Raw genomic sequence first — 18,585 nt, 5'->3', positions numbered from 1 at the left:
ATATGCTCATTCCGGGTCAGGGTCCTTTATAGTATGATGCATTAGGGATATGCTCATTCCGGGTTAGGGTCCTTTATAGTATGATGAATTAGGGATATGCTCATTCAGGGTTAGGATCATTTATAGTATGATGCATTAGGGATATGCTCATTCCGGGTTAGGGTCCTTTATAGTATGGTGCATTAGGGATATGCTCATTCCGGGTTAGGGTCATTTATAGTATGATGCATTAGGGATATGCTCATTCCGGGTTAGGGTCATTTATAGTATGATGCATTAGGGATATGCTCATTCGTGTGGGGGTCATTTATAGTATGGTGCAGTAGGGATATGCTCATTCCGGGTTAGGGTCCTTTATAGTATGGTGCATTAGGGATAAGCTCATTCCGGGTTAGGGTCCTTTATAGTATGATGCATTAGGGATATGCTCATTCCGGGTTAGGGTAATTTATAGTATGATGCATTAGGAATATGCTCATTCCGGGTTAGGGTCCTTTATAGTATGATGCATTAGGGATATGCTCATTCCGGGTGAGGGTCATTTATAGTATGATGCATTAGGGATATGCTCATTCCGGGTTAGGGTCCTTTACAGTATGATGCATTAGGGATATGCTCATTCCGGGTTAGGGTCATTTATAGAATGATGCATCATGGATATGCTCATTCCGGGTTAGGGTCCTTTATAGTATTATGCATTAGGGATATGCTCTTTCCGGATAAGGTTCCTTTATAGTATGATGCATTAGGGATAGGCTCATTCCGGTATAGGGTCCTTTAGAGTATGATGCATTAGGGATATGCTCATTCCGGGTTAGGGTCCTTTATAGTATAATGCATTAGGGATATGCCCATTCCGGATAAGGGTCCTTTATACTATGATGCATTAGGGATATGCTCATTCCGGGTTAGGGTCATTTATAGAATGATGCATTAGGGATATGGTCATTCCGGGTTAGGGTCCTTTATAGTATGAAGCATTAGGGATATGCTCATTCCGGGTTAGGGTCCTTTATAGTATGATGCATTAGGGATATGCTCATTCCGGGTTAGGGTCCTTTATAGTATTATGCATTGGGGATATGCTCATTCCGTGTTAGGGTCATTTATAGTATGATGCATTAAGGATATGCTCCTTCAGGGTTAGGGTCGTTTATAGTATGATATATTAGGGATATGCTCATTCCGGGTTAGGGTAATTTGTAGTATGATGCATTAGGGATATCCTCATTCCGGGTTAAGGTCCTTTATAATATGATGCATTAGGGATATGCTCATTCCGGGTTAGGGTCCTTTATAGTATGATGCATTAGGGATATGCTCATTCCGGGTAGGGTCCTTTATAGTATGATGCATTAGGTATATGCTCATTCCGGGTTAGGGTCCATTATAGTATTATGCATTAGGGATATGCTCATTCCGGATAAGGGTCCTTTATAGTATGATGCATTAGGGATATGCTCATTCCGGGATAGGGTCCATTATAGTATGATTCATTAGGGATATGCTCATTCCGGGTCAGGGTCCTTTATAGTATGATGCATTAGGGATATGTTCATTCCGGGTAAGGGTCCTTTATACTAGGATGAATTAGGGATATGCTCATTCCGGGTTAGGGTCATTTATAGAATGATGCATTAGGGATATGCTCATTCCGGGTTAGGGTCCTTTATAGTATGATGCATTAGGGATATGCTCATTCCGGGTTAGGTTCATTTATAGTATGATGCATTAGGGATATGCTCATTCCGGGTTAGGGTCCTTTATAGTATGATGCATTAGGGATATGCTCATTCCGGGTAGGGTCCTTTATAGTATTATGCATTAGGGATATGCTCATTCCGGATAAGGGTCCTTTATAGTATGATGCATTAGGGATATGCTCATTCCGGGATAGGGTCCTTTATAGTGTGATTCATTAGGGATACGCTTATTCTGGGTTAGGGCCCTTTATAGTATGATGTATTAGGGATATGCTCATTCCGGGTAAGGGTCCTTTATACTAGGATGAATTAGGGATATGCTCATTCCAGGTTAGGGTCATTTATGGAATGATGCATTAGGGATATGCTCATTCCAGGTTAGGGTCCTTTATAGTATGATGCATTAGGGATATGTTAATTCCGGGTAAGGGTCCTTCATACTAGGATGAATTAGGGATATACTCTTTCCGGGTTAGGGTCATTTATAGAATGATGCATTAGGGATATGCTCATTCCGGATTAAGGTCCTTTATAATATGATGCATTAGGGATATGCTCTTTCCGGGTTAGGTTCATTTATAGTATGATGCATTAGGGATATGCTCATTCCGGGTTAGGGTCCTTTATAGTATGATGCATTAGGGATATGCTCATTCCGGGTTAGGGTCCATTATAGTATTATGCATTAGGGATATGCTCATTCCGGATAAGGGTCCTTTATAGTATGATGCATTAGGGATATGCTCATTCCAGGATAGGGTCCTTTATAGTATGATTCATTAGGGATATGCTCATTCCGGGTTAGGGTCCTTTATAGTATGATGCATTAGGGATATGCTCATTCCGGGTAAGGGTCCTTTATACTAGGATGAATTAGGGATATGCTAATTCCGGGTTAGGGTCATTAATAGAATGATGCATTAGGGATAAACTCATTCCGTTTTAGGGTCCTTTATAGTATGATGCATTAGGGATATGCTCATTCCGGGTTAGGGTCCTTTATAGTATGATTCATTAGGGATATGCTCATTCCGGGTTAGGGTCCTTTATAGTATGATGCATTAGGGATATGCTCATTCCAGGTTAGGGTCCTTTATAGTATGATGCATTAGGGATATACTCATTCCGGATTAAGGTCCTTTATAATATGATGCATTAGGGATATGCTCTTTTCGGGTTAGGTTCATTTATAGTATGATGCATTAGGGATATGCTCATTCCGGGTTAGGGTCCTTTATAGTATGATGCATTAGGGATATGCTCATTCCGGGTTAGGGTCCATTATAATATTATGCATTAGGGATATGCTCATTCCGGGTAAGGGTCCTTTATACTAGGATGAATTAGGGATATGCTCATTCCGGGTTAGGGTCATTTATAGAATGATGCATTAGGGATATGCTCATTCCGGGTTAGGGTCCTTTATAGTATGATGCATTAGGGATATGCTCATTCCGGGTAAGGGTCCTTTATACTAGGATGAATTAGGGATATGCTCATTCCGGGTTAGGGTCATTTATAGAATGATGCATTAGGGATATGCTCATTCCGGGTTAGGGTCCTTTATAGTATGATGCATTAGGGATATGCTCATTCCGGGTAAGGGTCCTTTATACTAGGATGAATTAGGGATATGCTCATTCCGGGTTAGGGTCATTTATAGAATGATGCATTAGGGATATGCTCATTCCGGGTTAGGGTCCTTTATAGTATGGTGCATTAGGGATATGCTCATTCCGGGTCCGGGTCCTTTATAGTATGATGCATTAGGGATATGCTCATTCCGGGTTAGGGTCCTTTATAGAATGATGCATTATGGATATGCTCATTCCGGGTTAGGGTCCTTTATAGTATGGTGCATTAGGGATATGCTCATTCCGGGTTAGGGTCCTTTATAGTATGATGAATTAGGGATATGCTCATTCAGAGTTAGGATCATTTATAGTATGATGCATTAGGGATATGCTCATTCCGGGTTAGGGTCCTTTATAGTATGGTGCATTAGGGATATGCTCATTCCGGGTTAGGGTCATTTATAGTATGATGCATTAGGGATATGCTCATTCCGGGTTAGGGTCCTTTATAGTATGATGCATTAGGGATATGCTCATTCCGGGAAAGGGTCCTTCATACTAGGATGAATTAGGGATATACTCTTTCCGGGTTAGGGTCATTTATAGAATGATGCATTAGGGATATGCTCATTCCGGATTAAGGTCCTTTATAATATGATGCATTAGGGATATGCTCATTCAGGGTTAGGTTCATTTATAGTATGATGCATTAGGGATATGCTCATTCCGGGTTAGGGTCCTTTATTGTATGATGCATTAGGGATATGCTCATTCCGAGTTAGGGTCCATTATAGTATTTTGCATTAGGGATATGCTCATTCCGGATAAGGGTCCTTTATAGTATGATGCATTAGGTATATGCTCATTCCGGGATAGGGTCCTTTATAGTATGATGCATTAGGGATATGCTCATTCTGGGTTAGGGTCCTTTATAGTATGATGCATTAGGGATATGCTCATTCCGGGTTAGGGTCCTTTATAGTATGATATATTAGGTATATGCTCATTACGGGTTAGGGTCCATTATAGTATTATGCATTAGGGATATGCTCAGTCCGGATAAGGGTCCTTTATAGTATGATGCATTAGGGATATGCTCATTCCGCGATAGGGTCCTTTATAATATGATGCATTAGGTATATGCACATTCTGGGTTAGGGTCCATTATAGTATTATGCATTAGGGATATGCTCATTCCGGATAAGGGTCCTTTATAGTATGATGCATTAGGGATATGCTCATTCCGGGATAGGGTCCTTTATAGTATGATTCATTAGGGATATGCTCATTCCGGGTAAGGGTCCTTTATACTAGGATGAATTAGGGATATGCTCATTCCGGGTTAGGGTCATTTATAGAATGATGCATTAGGGATATGCTCATTCCGGGTTAGGGTCCTTTATAGTATGATGCATTAGGGATATGCTCATTCCGGGTAAGGGTCCTTTATACTAGGATGAATTAGGGATATGCTCATTCCGGGTTAGGGTCATTTATTGAATGATGCATTAGGGATATGCTCATTCCGGGTTAGGGTCATTTATAGAATGATGCATTAGGGATATGCTCATTCCGGGTTAGGGTCCTTTATAGTATGGTGCATTAGGGATATGCTCATTCCGGGTCAGGGTCCTTTATAGTATGATGCATTAGGGATATGCTCATTCCGGGTTAGGGTCCTTTATAGTATGATGAATTAGGGATATGCTCATTCAGGGTTAGGATCATTTATAGTATGATGCATTAGGGATATGCTCATTCCGGGTTAGGGTCCTTTATAGTATTGTGCATTAGGGATATGCTCATTCCGGGTTAGGGTCATTTATAGTATGATGCATTAGGGATATGCTCATTCCGGGTTAGGGTCATTTATAGTATGATGCATTAGGGATATGCTCATTCGTGTGGGGGTCATTTATAGTATGGTGCAGTAGGGATATGCTCATTCCGGGTTAGGGTCCTTTATAGTATGGTGCATTAGGGATAAGCTCATTCCGGGTTAGGGTCCTTTATAGTATGATGCATTAGGGATATGCTCATTCCAGTTAGGGTCATTTATAGTATGATGCATTAGGGATATGCTCATTCCGGGTTAGGGTCCTTTACAGTATGATGCATTAGGGATATGCTCATTCCGGGTTAGGGTCATTTATAGAATGATGCATCATGGATATGCTCATTCCGGGTTAGGGTCCTTTATAGTATTATGCATTAGGGATATGCTCTTTCCGGATAAGGTTCCTTTATAGTATGATGCATTAGGAATAGGCTCATTCCGGTATAGGGTCCTTTAGAGTATGATGCATTAGGGATATGCTCATTCCGGGTTAGGGTCCTTTATAGTATAATGCATTAGGGATATGCCCATTCCGGATAAGGGTCCTTTATACTATGATGCATTAGGGATATGCTCATTCCGGGTTAGGGTCATTTATAGAATGATGCATTAGGGATATGGTGATTCCGGGTTAGGGTCCTTTATAGTATGATGCATTAGGGATATGTTCATTCCGGGTAAGGGTCCTTTATAGTATGATGCATTAGGGATATGCTCATTCCGGGTTAGGGTCATTTATAGAATGATGCATTAGGGATATGCTCATTCCGGGTTAGGGTCCTTTATAGTATGATGCATTAGGGATATGCTCATTCCGGGTTAGGTTCATTTATAGTATGATGCATTAGGGATATGCTCATTCCGGGTTAGGGTCCTTTATAGTATGATGCATTAGGGATATGTTAATTCCGGGTAAGGGTCCTTCATACTAGGATGAATTAGGGATATACTCTTTCCGGGTTAGGGTCATTTATAGAATGATGCATTAGGGATATGCTCATTCCGGATTAAGGTCCTTTATAATATGATGCATTAGGGATATGCTCTTTCCGGGTTAGGTTCATTTATAGTATGATGCATTAGGGATATGCTCATTCCGGGTTAGGGTCCTTTATAGTATTATGGATTAGGGATATGCTCATTCCGGATAAGGGTCCTTTATAGTATGATGCATTAGGGATATGCTCATTCCGGGATAGGGTCCTTTATAGTGTGATTCATTAGGGATACGCTTATTCTGGGTTAGGGCCCTTTATAGTATGATGTATTAGGGATATGCTCATTCCGGGTAAGGGTCCTTTATACTAGGATGAATTAGGGATATGCTCATTCCAGGTTAGGGTCATTTATGGAATGATGCATTAGGGATATGCTCATTCCAGGTTAGGGTCCTTTATAGTATGATGCATTAGGGATATGTTAATTCCGGGTAAGGGTCCTTCATACTAGCATGAATTAGGGATATACTCTTTCCGAGTTAGGGTCATTTATAGAATGATGCATTAGGGATATGCTGTGAGGGGATTCAATTCAACACTACAGCTAAGTCAGCGCCTAGTCTATAATACTGAATGAAAACCCTTATTGATATATCTTTAGGTCCAGTTCATGCGTTCTGGATGACTACCCCTATATAACACCCCTCTCTTGGAATCCCCCTGACCCCACTGAGCCAAGAAGTAGTTCTGTTTTGCAAGTTTAAAAGGTTTATTTGATAATTTAAACAATAGATATATATATGACACTTTATAATAAATTAATAATTGAATAGCACACTTAATCTGATATGATAAAGATCAACTACAGAGAATCTGGCACTAGCACACTTCTTTATAGTCACTAACGAGTTGACATGAAATGGATGAGATAGCACACTGGGAAATAGGAACAAAAGAAGAATAATGTGATAGAGAATGCTTTATAGAGTTCAAATGGATGGAATGTTGAATGAATGAAATGCAGTATAGAAAATACTCAATATGATTTCAATAATACAATGTAATCACTTTTCTCTGGCAATCCCCTCCCCCCCTTGATGCAATGCAAGGAAATGGAAGGAAGCACACAGTTCTCAGAAATGCAATCAAATGTGATTAGTTCAATCCCAGCAAGCTTAGACAACAGAAAACAGATAGGAGTTTGAAAACACAGGCCCAAACGCTTTGATATGTGCTAGCAATGGATGAGAAATATGCTGGAAATGCTTTTTAATTCCCTTTCAGAGGTTCAGGGTGAGTGGTATCTAGTTAATATTAGTCCAGGCTCACACTAGCAATGATGCAGGGATAGTTAGCAGGTTAAACGAATTTCTGGCAAATGGAAGGCAAGCAGCAGCAGTTTTTACATGTGAAGAAATAGGAAAGCCACGATTCTAAGCTTTCAGATAAAAGTTATTGCAAGTCTCTAGCACAAACGGTTGCGGAGATATGAGCGATTGAATAGAGGTCGTTTTTCAGATTTGAAATTCTAAAGTTCCAAAAGACAAGTGCAGCTTGCGACTAGAAATGACAAGTGACAGCTTTACAAATGACAGGTGACAGTTAGGAGACAGTTCTACTTAGATTAAATAGATTGAATTATATTATTTTAACTAGGAGATTGGCTCTGCACAGTTTTCTAGGTACTCACACTATATTCTTGAGTGAAATGGGCCTCATCACGGATCTGGTCAGGGTTTTAAATTCGCCTCTGGTCTCTGCACTTCACAGTGATCTGGGTCAGCTCTCTCTGGTTCTCTGGTCTGGGTCTCTAGTTCTGGATAGATTGAAGTCTCTAGTTTGGCTCTCTGGAGGTTTGATGAATTTAAAGTATGGATTTTTCCGGCAGAGCGTCCCGCTGCAGATGGATTTGGAAGTTCCCTATCTGTCCTGTCTGTCTGCTTTTATGTGTTTAGAATGTGGGTGTGTTCTAGCATCACTGACCCTACCTCTCTCTCAGCTTCTAATTGGTCAAACTTCCATTTCTCATTTGATTGGTGAATGAACTGTGAGTCAGAGGGATGTCATTTTACAGCCTGCAGAAAGTCCACTCCTCCTGTCAACTTACACACAAATCTAGATTTGAAACAAATACATATTTGCAGAGGTACATATTGTTTTAAAATCATATGCACCCATCATGCATTACAGGAGGTATCCCCTGTTCAAACTCTGCTCTTCCTGGGAGCTTGCATTCAGAAATGGCACATATTTCACTTTTTAACTGATTTTGCAATTTCTGACATTGACCCAACTTTACATACATGTGCGCAGGGAGTATGGACATTAACTGATAAAGTTTCAGATTTTTAACATGCATACAGTTAGAGTAATATCCATTTTTCCGCTAAAACCCCCCTGAACATGCCACCGGGTCGAAAAACCTCTTAAAATGTGGGCAGAAAAATCACAAGAATTATGGTATCATTTATAAAATTTTCACATGTCCGCTCTATGAGTTATTCATCTTTTTAAAGTTATGTTCTGGCTCCAAAGGGGTGTGGTTTCCCAGGTCACATGGTATAGAAACCAGTCTTTCCAGTTTCTGCCAAGCCAGCTTGCTCTCACAGGCAGTGCCCCTCCCAGCTCTTGCCAAGAGGAAGCTACATTTTACGACTGCGGTAATAAAAACCTTTGCCTGAGTGAAGAGGGCTTTGTTCACTCTCCTGCAGAGCCCAGGTAATTCAATTATCAGATAGATGGCATATCCTTAGTGTGGGCAGCAAAAGGAAGGTTGGCCTGGGAACACAGTGGTGACTCAAGTTTCACTGCTGATGGGGGTAGTTGCCAGGCAGAATCAAGTTCCTTAAGCCAGACTTTCAGCTACTGTCATGTTATTTGTTGCTTTTTAAATTAACTTGCAATTTTACACATGCAGCTAGAATGCTGATTCTAAGTGCAAAACTATGACATTTAAACAATTGCAACCTATGTGACACTCAAAAGTAGGTCACTCAGTCAATTTAAACATTTAGATTTTTTTTTAGTGTCTTTCAATCCAGTGCAACTTAAACTGCTGAAATCCACAGCGCAGCCAGTCTTGTTATAAACCTTGTCTTATGATCTTCATTTCCCAGATTTTGTAGGCACACAAAACTCCATTCTGCCAAATGTCTGCTGGTGTTCAGTAAATATTTTGCACATATTGCAATGTTTGAAAATAGGCATTTTGACTTGCCTTCAGGGAAACAGAGTGGTTTTAAAACGCCGGCTTTTGGATAGTGGTGAGTACTGGTACTGCACCCATTTTTGGGATTTAAGAAATGAATTCCCCACAATTCTAGGTTGCATTTGGCAATCAGCATTGCCATTCCCAATGGTTTCAGACTACTGTGCGGGTAGTCCAATGGTGGTTTTAGGCAGTGTCCTTCTGTGCCCATAACATCGGCAAAAATGAGTGGCAGCCTATTCTTCATGCATTTCCCTGTGCATTTTCTGGGAAGCTCTGGCCATCATGATGTTTTCCATGTCAGTACTGCACAGTTTTGAGGTAGGGCTAGGATGCATGGGTAAATACATGCCACAAGCCCCCCTCTTGCGATGGCCATTCTATTTCACGAATGGGACTCGCAAGATCTGGGATGTTTCCTCATCTTCTTCCAATAGATGGCACAGTTCAGCATCTTTTCCTCCATCCGGTCGGATCGATTGGTTCTCCTCGCCGGTCCTGATGGGAATATTGGGCGGTACCCCGAGCCCGTTGCGTCTCAGCTCCCGGTCTCCGGATCGTCCTCCTTGGCCCGTCTCAAGGTTTTCTTTCTCCTAGGACGACAAAGGAAGAGCGGCAATACCTATTCATGGACATTTCTTCCCCACCATTGATATAGTGGGGTGGCATATAAATTTCATCATAACGAAACATTACATTCTTATTTTGAAAAAAAAAAACAGTATAACTAAGAGACAGTTTCATGCAAATCACAATATTTTAGAGACTCGATGTGGTATGTTTTATGGTTGGAACTGAATTAGTCTGATACAGTACCCGCTAGGATTCCAGAGGATTCCTCCAGTTGTTGCAGAGTGTGCCTGGGATGGCAACACTTCAACTGGTTTATGTGTACCCACTTGTCTTCCCCCTCTGCCGAACCGCCTTTTGGGATGTGGATTTTGTAGGCCACAGGGGAGATCTTGTCGATGATCTCAAAGGGTCCCTTCCATGTAGGCAAAAATTTGCGCTGCTTGGCCTGGTTCCTTTGGAAGTTGTATAGATAGACCCGGTCTCCCACCTGATATTCCTTCCTGGAAGTTTTCAGGTCATAATGGGTCTTTATGCTATCAGCCGATCTTTCTAGATTCCGCTGAGCATAAGCAAAAGCATGTTGGAGGTGTTTCCTTAAATTCTCTACATACTCATGAGTAGTGGAGGCATTTATCAGTGTCTGCTCTTGGGTCCTGTAGAGCAAATGCTGAGGAAGCACCATCTTGCGTCCAGTCATCAACTCAAATGGTGACATTTTGGTTGCAGATGAAGGGGTAGATCTGATGGCCATTAGGACCAGAGGTAATCGGATATCCCAACTTGGCCCAGAATCTGCCACAAACTTCTTTAATATGCTCACAATTGTCCGGTTATATCTCTCTACTGCCCCAGAAGAAGCTGGTCTATAAGCAATATGCAGCTTTCTCTTGACCCCCAGTATCTCCCACATCCTTGTCATTACTTCACTGGTGAAGTGGCTACCTCTGTCTGACTCAATCCTTTGAGGTAGACCAAAACGGGAAAAGATGTGGTTAATCATCAAGGCAGCTGCAGTTTCTGCCTTGCAATTTGGGGCTGGGAGACATTCCACCCACTTGGTAAACAAGCATGTCACAGTCAACATGTACTTATTCCCCCTAGCCGAGCGAATCACAGGGCCTACAAAGTCGATTTGTAAATCTGACCATGGCAGTGTCATCCCCCGCTTTTGTAAAGGTGCCCGGTGTGTGAGGGATGTCGGCTGAAATTGTGCACACACAAGACAACCCTTCAAATATTGGTTGAGGTCCTGGCCCATGTGTGGCCAGTATGCAACCTCTCTTAAGATTTCCAGTGTTGTGTGAAACCCCCTATGACCGGCGGTGGCCGCATCATGGGCGTGACTTAACATCAGGCTTCGGAATGAGGTAGGAACCACCCACTGATCGTGGCCAGCTTTGGATTTCCTTACCAGCAAACCGTCTTGGATCCGGAACATTTTTGGACATTTCATCAACACTCTTAGGTCCTCTTTCCCAATGTAATCGGTATCCGTCAGGGGAAAGTTCTCAGGGTCCTCCAGGTGCTGGTAAAATTTACCAATAATTGGATCCCCCTTCTGAGCGGTAATCAAATCAGCATCAGGGGTCTCCTTACTCCATTGTGCAATTGAAAGGTTGTTGTGAGCATTTGTCTGGGACCTAGTGATGGCAGTGACCTGGATTTCCCCCAACAGGGACTCAATCTCAATTAGATCCCCTTGGATGGCCCCGGTTTTGGCCAGCTGATCAGCTAAGTCATTTCCAGTTTTGTCTGGTCCCTCTACTTTGGAATGACCCTTGATCTTTTTCCAGTAGATGGTCATCCCATTCGATGTGACCAGATCATCAATGTTTTGGATCAACTTCCCATGTTTCAAGGGTTTGTTGTTAGCACATAACATGCCTCTGGTTTTCCAATTAACCAGGTGCTCCACGAACCCGTTCCGTACATAATCCGAATCTGTGATTATGACCAGTTCGTGGAGTTGATGCTGGACAGCAGTGAGGATGGCTTGATGCACAGCCATCAATTCTGCCACCTGACTACTTCGGGGACCAATTTTGTATCCGGCGGAGGGTTCTGGGGACTCATTCACCCATGCATTCCCTACGCCGGCCACTAGTTCTTTCTCCCCGTCGTTGTCAACATGGTAAGAGCATCCATCCACATACACAGTGGGCATTCCCTCACACTTGTCTTCTTCAAAGACTTTGTGGGGGGAATTAAGGTATGCCTCCATGTTGTCCTTTATTTTTAGACTTTCGTCCTCGAGACAGTTTTCTCTGGCACAATCATGCAAGTCAGCCAGACCTTGCGCGAGGGGACTCTTCTTGTTTTGGCCATATCTGACCTCCACAGGAAAGCCTTGCATTGACAGAATCCAGGAAGTAATTCGGGAATTACTCACATTTCCGGCCCGGATTCTGTCACTTTGGAGATATTGCAGAGGCTGGTGTGGAGTCTCCACTATGATGTGTTCCCCCTGGATAAACGGGCGGTAATTCTTCAATGCCCACACCGTTGCCAGGAGTGCCTTCTCACAATCGTTGAATTTTTCCTCCACAGAGGATAAAGTTTTGCTCGCATAGGATATTACTTTATTGACCTTGTCATGCTTTTGGTATAATACTGCCGTCAAGCACGTATTAGAGAACCCCGTCTCCAGGAAGAACTCCTTGTTTCTGACAGGGTAAGCTAGGCAAGGCGCTTGTGAGAGGCTTCTCTTGAGTTGTCTTACTGCCTCGGCTTGTTCTGGACCCCATTCCCACTTGACCCCCCCCTTCAGGAGATGAATCAGGGGTCTAGTGATCTCTGCGTAGCCCTCAATGAACTTTCTGCTGTAATTAGTCAGTCCAAGGAGGCTCCTTAGTTCCCGCAGAGTTGTGGGGTCTTTCAGTTTCTGAAGTGCTTCCACTTTCTTTTCTTGGGGACAGAGGCCCTGAGGAGTAATCTCATGCCCCAAGAAATTAACACGGGTTCTACACCACTGTGCTTTCTGAAAGGAAAGTTTTGCTCCGGCGGCCCTCAACTGTGTCAGAACATAACGGATCTCCGCTATGTGTTCCTCCACAGATGAACTTTTGATGAGGACATCATCTACATAAGCCAGGTTACCCCTCGCACCCAGGTCGGGCATGGCCTTATGTAGGAAAATGTTGAATTCATTGCCGGAGTTGAGGTATCCGAAGGGAGTCCGGGTCCATGTGTACTGTTGGCCCCCAAAGGTAAAAGCCAGTTTGTATTGGTCCTCCCTACTGACAGGCACAGTCCAGTATCCATTGGTCAGGTCTATTGCAGTGAATACCTGTGACCCCTGGATCTGGGCCAGCCCTTGGTCAATGTAGGGCAGAGGCCATCGGGAAGTATGGACCCGTTTGTTGAGCTCCCTAAGGTCGGCGCAGAGTCTCCACTGGCCGTTTGGCTTCAATATTCCCAGCACCGGATTATTGAAGGTGCTGTGGACGGGACGGATTATTCCCCGGGACTCAAGGTTCTTAATTATTTCGGTAAGGGACTCCATTGATGCGAGAGGCAAACGATATTGCTTCACAAACACAGGAGTCATGCCAGGGTCCGTGGGGATTGTTGTTGTGTGGATGTCAGTGCGACCACAGTCATACGAGTCTACCGCAAAGAGATCTTGGAAATCCAAGAAAACTTGTTTCAACTTTTGCTTTTGTTCCAGAGTCACACAGGCATCAGCTAGGTTGACTCTCTCTTCCACCATCTGCCTGAAGCCTGGAAAGACTTCTGGTTTGGCTATTTCAGCGGCCTCCTCCAGCTGGGTGGAGAAGTCCCTGGTCAGAGTGCTGATTTGGACTGGAGGCTTCAGGTGGGAAAGGCAGCCCTCATGGACCTGGAAAATCACCTCATCCCTCCTGAAATCACAAGTCACATCTTCCTTACCATAGGGGCAGGAAGTGTACACCAGGAAGTTCCCCCCATGCCGGGTAAAAATCCTGTCTGGTGTTGTATTGTCCTCACTGTCACTGTCAAAACAGTCCTTGGGGATTGGTCCTAACAGTTCATTTACTAAGTCGATGGAAAAATGTCGGTCATCAACCGCCATTCCAATAATGGTGCCTGTGGCTAGAGTAATACTCTTTAAGTCGCTGTTATCCACCTCTATTGGAATGGTGTCATGTTCTATGTTGACTAATGGTGTTGGGTTTACCCCCAACCCTTGCTGTTGGAGAGAAGCATTTAGATGTATGTAAGCATCAGGGTTTTTCAACTCTTGTCCCCTTTTAACTTTCACTTCCAGGGAGAATTGTCGGGTCCTTTCTGGGATGGTGACTTCCTCTTTGATCTGAATTTCAACTGCATAAGGTAGCAATTGAGCTGACCTAAATGCTTTTTCTGGATCATCAAAGCCCATGGGATTATCCGCTAATCGGGACCAAGCTTTGAAGTTTATTAGGTCCAAACTAATGGCAAAGCGATTGAGAATGTCACTGCCTAAGTAAAAGGCGGCAGGGACGTCTCGCACGACCCAACAATTGTGGACTATGCTCTTGTTGCAAATGGAGATTTTGAGCATACACCTGCTTGGCAGGAGATGTTTGGAATTAGGTGCTTCCAGGTCCATTTCCCATTTGTCTATCAGTTTGAAGGTGGGAATGGCTGGATCTTTTGGGAGTTGGCGGAACATGGCTTCGCTGATGAAGCTCTTACCGTTGTTTACACACACTCGAGCGAGAACAGAGTCCTTCCCATCATTTAACTGAACAGGGATGAACAACTGCTCTTCAATTTGCTGAATATCAGCCAGGCTTTGAGCTGATTTCACATCTTTCTGGACTATAGGAGTGGGAGTTTCAGATTGTGGATTGGTATAGAATTTCAGAGTGTTTCCTTCCAGCATGGAATACCACTTTAGACTGGAAGGAAGGTTGATTTTCAGAAATAGAGAGGACCCCCCATCACCAGTCTGTTGTCCTACTGCTATTACTGTCACGTCTGGAATCTGGTTGTTCTGGAAGTGAAATTCTACTTGGTCAGATTTTTGTTCAACCATGTGGCAGGTGCCGTTTAAACTAACATGGTTGACACTCTGTTTTAATTTTATTGGTCGGCTAGTCTGGGTCCAGAGGACCTTGTTTACGCAATCTATTAAGGGTGACAACCTCCTCAGGAGGTCATTCCCTAGTAAACAAGGGGTGCCCTCTGGGGTCACAACTATGACCGGGTGTTTCAACTTGTGTCGCCCGATCTTAATGTCCAAGTCTGCAGTCCCCTCAACGGGAATTTCCTTCCCGTCAAAGTTCTGCAGTTGTCCAGGAAGAGAGGTGAGAGGAATTTGGTAATCCTCTCCCCTTCCTGCATTCAGTTCATCAAAGGCCCTTCTGGACAGAAGGGTAGCTTGAGATCCAGTGTCCACCAGTGCCGAGATTGTACCCTGCCCCTGTACTTGTACCGGGGCATAATATCTTCCCTCCTTCTCCTCAAGGGGGCACAGATAGTGTACATTTTTGGACAACTGGTGGGCTAATTTTCTGGTTTTGGACATCGCGAGAAAAGAATTTTGGGCAGAATTCTGTGGAGAGCCTTGGGAATCTGAAAGAAAAAGTTGGCAACTGGAGATCAGAGCCATTGTGGGTTCCCCTGGTTCCGGTTCTGGGCCGCCCCCCCCTTTTTGGAGGCAGTCCCCAGGATGGGTTTGAACCAGGGGATTTTCTTGCTGTTGGTTCTGGGATGAGATGGTGGGCGGCGGTAGCTCAGTCTCCACATCTCCCCAGTCTGGATTTGCATCCCTAGGGACCCATTTTTCTTTGGGAGGAGTTCCCCCCTCTCTGAAGGAGAAGATCCTTTTCCCAGGATCCTCTGAGGATCCCTCTCCCTCAAATTGGAAGATCTGTACCTCCTCCTCAAACTGAGTCTGTTTGGGTCTTTTGTTTCTCCTACCCCCCCTCTGCTCCTTAGGAGGCAGACTTTCAGGGGCAAGAGATTTTGTTTCCGGTTCCTGGGTTTCCAGGGGCTGTTTACAAGTGAGGAAGGAAGCTTCCTCCAAGGCTTTACACCCCCCTTCCCTTTGTGCCTCCTCCCTGGGAACCGGTGAGTTATCGGGGTGCTGCCCCCGTCATTGTTCTGGAGCACCAGGTCCAGAGTTGGGTGCGTTCTGCGCCGGCACGCCCATCTGAGGGTTCTGCTGAGCCCTCAGTATGTGACCCAGATCCCGCGCCATGTTTTGAACCTGGCGCTCTAACTGGGAAACCCGCTCAGGCTGATACGGGGCCCTGTTTTCTCCCCTGGGCTGATCCCGGGAAGGGTAGCTGTCCCTTCTTTGGTAGTACCCCTGGTTGGGAAGATTTGGGTACCCCTCCACCCTTGGCCTCCCCTCTCCCGGATTCAGTGGTCTGGGCTCAGGGAATTGGGGAAAGAAGGATGGATGGTTTTGGGGCTGAAAGTCGGGAGGATATCTGGGGAAAAAGTTCTGCCCAGGGTTTGGTAAATCTCTGCCCTCCGGTGGGAAGTTTGGAGGGAAGTTCCCTGGGTTAGGTGCTTGGCTGGATCCCCCCCCTTGGGCTGGGGGAGTCCACACATAACCCAGGATGGGTCTGTTACCTTTGTAGCGAGGACTTACATAGTCAGGAGAGCGAGGGACCCCATTTGTGGGGCTGCCTCCCTGGCTCCCTGTCTGTGACTGGCCCGAGGACCTTCTGGGCCTAGCATTATTAGGTGCAGGTAGGTTTTTAGGCCCCCCCATCTCCAGATCCAAAACGGGGGTGACCTTTACCTCTGCCACCTTGACAGCAGCAGGGGTGCTGTTGGCTTTGGGGTTTTTCTGGGCATTGCTTTTATTTTCTATGGGCTTCTGCACCTCATAGATCCGGGTAGCCTGTTCAATGACCCAGTCTAAAGATCTTTTCTCATGAAAATCTCTCACGAGCTGGGTCATTATATATTTGGGCAAGGCATGGAAAAATGTATTGACAAACTCTCTACTATCTGTGCGCACCCTTCTGGTGGTTTGCGCAAAAGCACGCTTTAACTCCTGCACAAATTCTCGTGGGGCCTGATCCTCCCCACATTGCAAATTGTAGGCCGCCTTGCGAGCCTCTTGAGGATTTCTGTGAACAGAAAAATGTTTCAGGATGGCCGCCTTATAGGTGGACCATCTTAAATGATTTTGGTCCTCCAGCCCCGCAAAGAAACTGGAGTATTCCGGGGAGAAGGTCCACTTTACATATTGAATGCAGCTTTGGCTGTCCTTCAAATGGAAAGTCTCCATCATTTGTTCAAACAACTCTAAGTGCTCCCAAACAGAATACTTAGCGTTCTTATGGTAAGGCGTGATGACGCTCCTGATCGCCTTAATCTGCTTTAAGGGGTCCTTAAGCAAGGCCCTTTTTGCCTTATTGGCCTTTTTGGTTCGGGTAACCCTTGTCCATTCTTCCTCGGACTCAGAGGCACTGCTCCCAGAGGTTCCCGTCTGTTCTTCCAGGTTTTCCCGGATTCTGCGAGCCTGGGAATGGCTGGCAGAATGTGGGGACCTGGTCTCCTGTGTCCTGTGCAGTTCAGAGGAGTCTTCAGATTCCTCCTTGCTGCCAGGATTTGATGGGTACCCCCTCCACTGACCTAACTGGGCAGAGGTTTTCAGGATGCCCTTAATGGGCCTACTCTCCTGGGGTTCCCCACTGAACTGTATTGTACTTGGGTGCCCATACCCGGATGCCCACCCCTCCATTCCTGGATGGTACTGGCCTATGAGCCCCATGCTTCTGGCTGTATAGTAATCTGCCATCCCTGTGGCCCTGTGCTCATGTGCGCCAGGGGACATGGGGGTGGCAGAGTCCAGGGACTGAGAGGTATGAGGGCCTCTGGTACTAGGGCTCCTGAGGTTATGCTCCGGAGTTTCCATTTCCCAGCGAACCTCATCTCTATCCGCCCCTGCTCCCTGTTGCAATGCAAGAGCCTGCATTTGTGCCTTCAGTTCCTCAGTTAAGGCCTTACTCGACTCTATCAGTCTCTCCTGCATCGCTACCTGCTGTTGGAGCCTATCATTGTGCTGGCAGAGAGCTTCATTCTCTCTCTGTGTTTCCTGATTGGTCCTGGAGAACTGGGCCAGTCTTTGCTGCAGGAGGGTTACCTCCTGGGCAATGTCCCTATTGGCCTGCTCCTTTCTTGCTAGAGCATCCTCCACCCTTCTGGTGTGCTCTACCAAGTTCTGGTTTTCTTTTTGGAGGTCACCCAGCCCCTGGTGGGCCAGGTGATTTTCTTCAATTTTTCTTTTCAAATGGCAGACTTCCTGGCCTAAGGCGTCTCTTTCCTGACTAAGAGCCTGCATCTGCGCCGCCAGGTCGTCCCTTTGCCTTTGGAAGGCGCCGGCTTTCTGGCGCTCCTGATCAAACTCTGCCTGGGTATCCAGGTCTTTCAAAATTAGTTTGTTGCTCTCCTCTTTCTCTCTGTCTAGTTGGATTTGCAGGGTGGCTACCTGCTCTGTGCATGCCCTGTTGAAATTGATCTGTTGCTCCAGCTTTTTCTGGTTCTGCAGTAAGGAGTCCAAACTGTCTTGGTGCTCCTTCTGCAGGGCCAGAAATCGGGTATCCTGGTCTGTCTTTTCCTGTTGTAGGATGCCCATATCCTCTTTTATTTTAATGATATATTGCCTACTATCATTTTCTGCCTCCTGGCTCCTCTGCAGCCTCTGCTCAGAAGAGTCCAGATCAGATTGGGCCTTCTGTAATGCCATCTGTTGCCTATTTGCCAGATTTTGGCTTTCAGCACATCTATCCTGCATGTCTCCCATATATAGGTACAGGTATGCCGC

Source organism: Ambystoma mexicanum, chromosome 4p (genome assembly GCF_040938575.1).
Source record: "Ambystoma mexicanum isolate Mex_15411 chromosome 4p, UKY_AmexF1_1, whole genome shotgun sequence".
Lineage (NCBI taxonomy): Eukaryota > Metazoa > Chordata > Amphibia > Caudata > Ambystomatidae > Ambystoma > Ambystoma mexicanum.
This window is presented reverse-complemented; position numbering follows the sequence as displayed.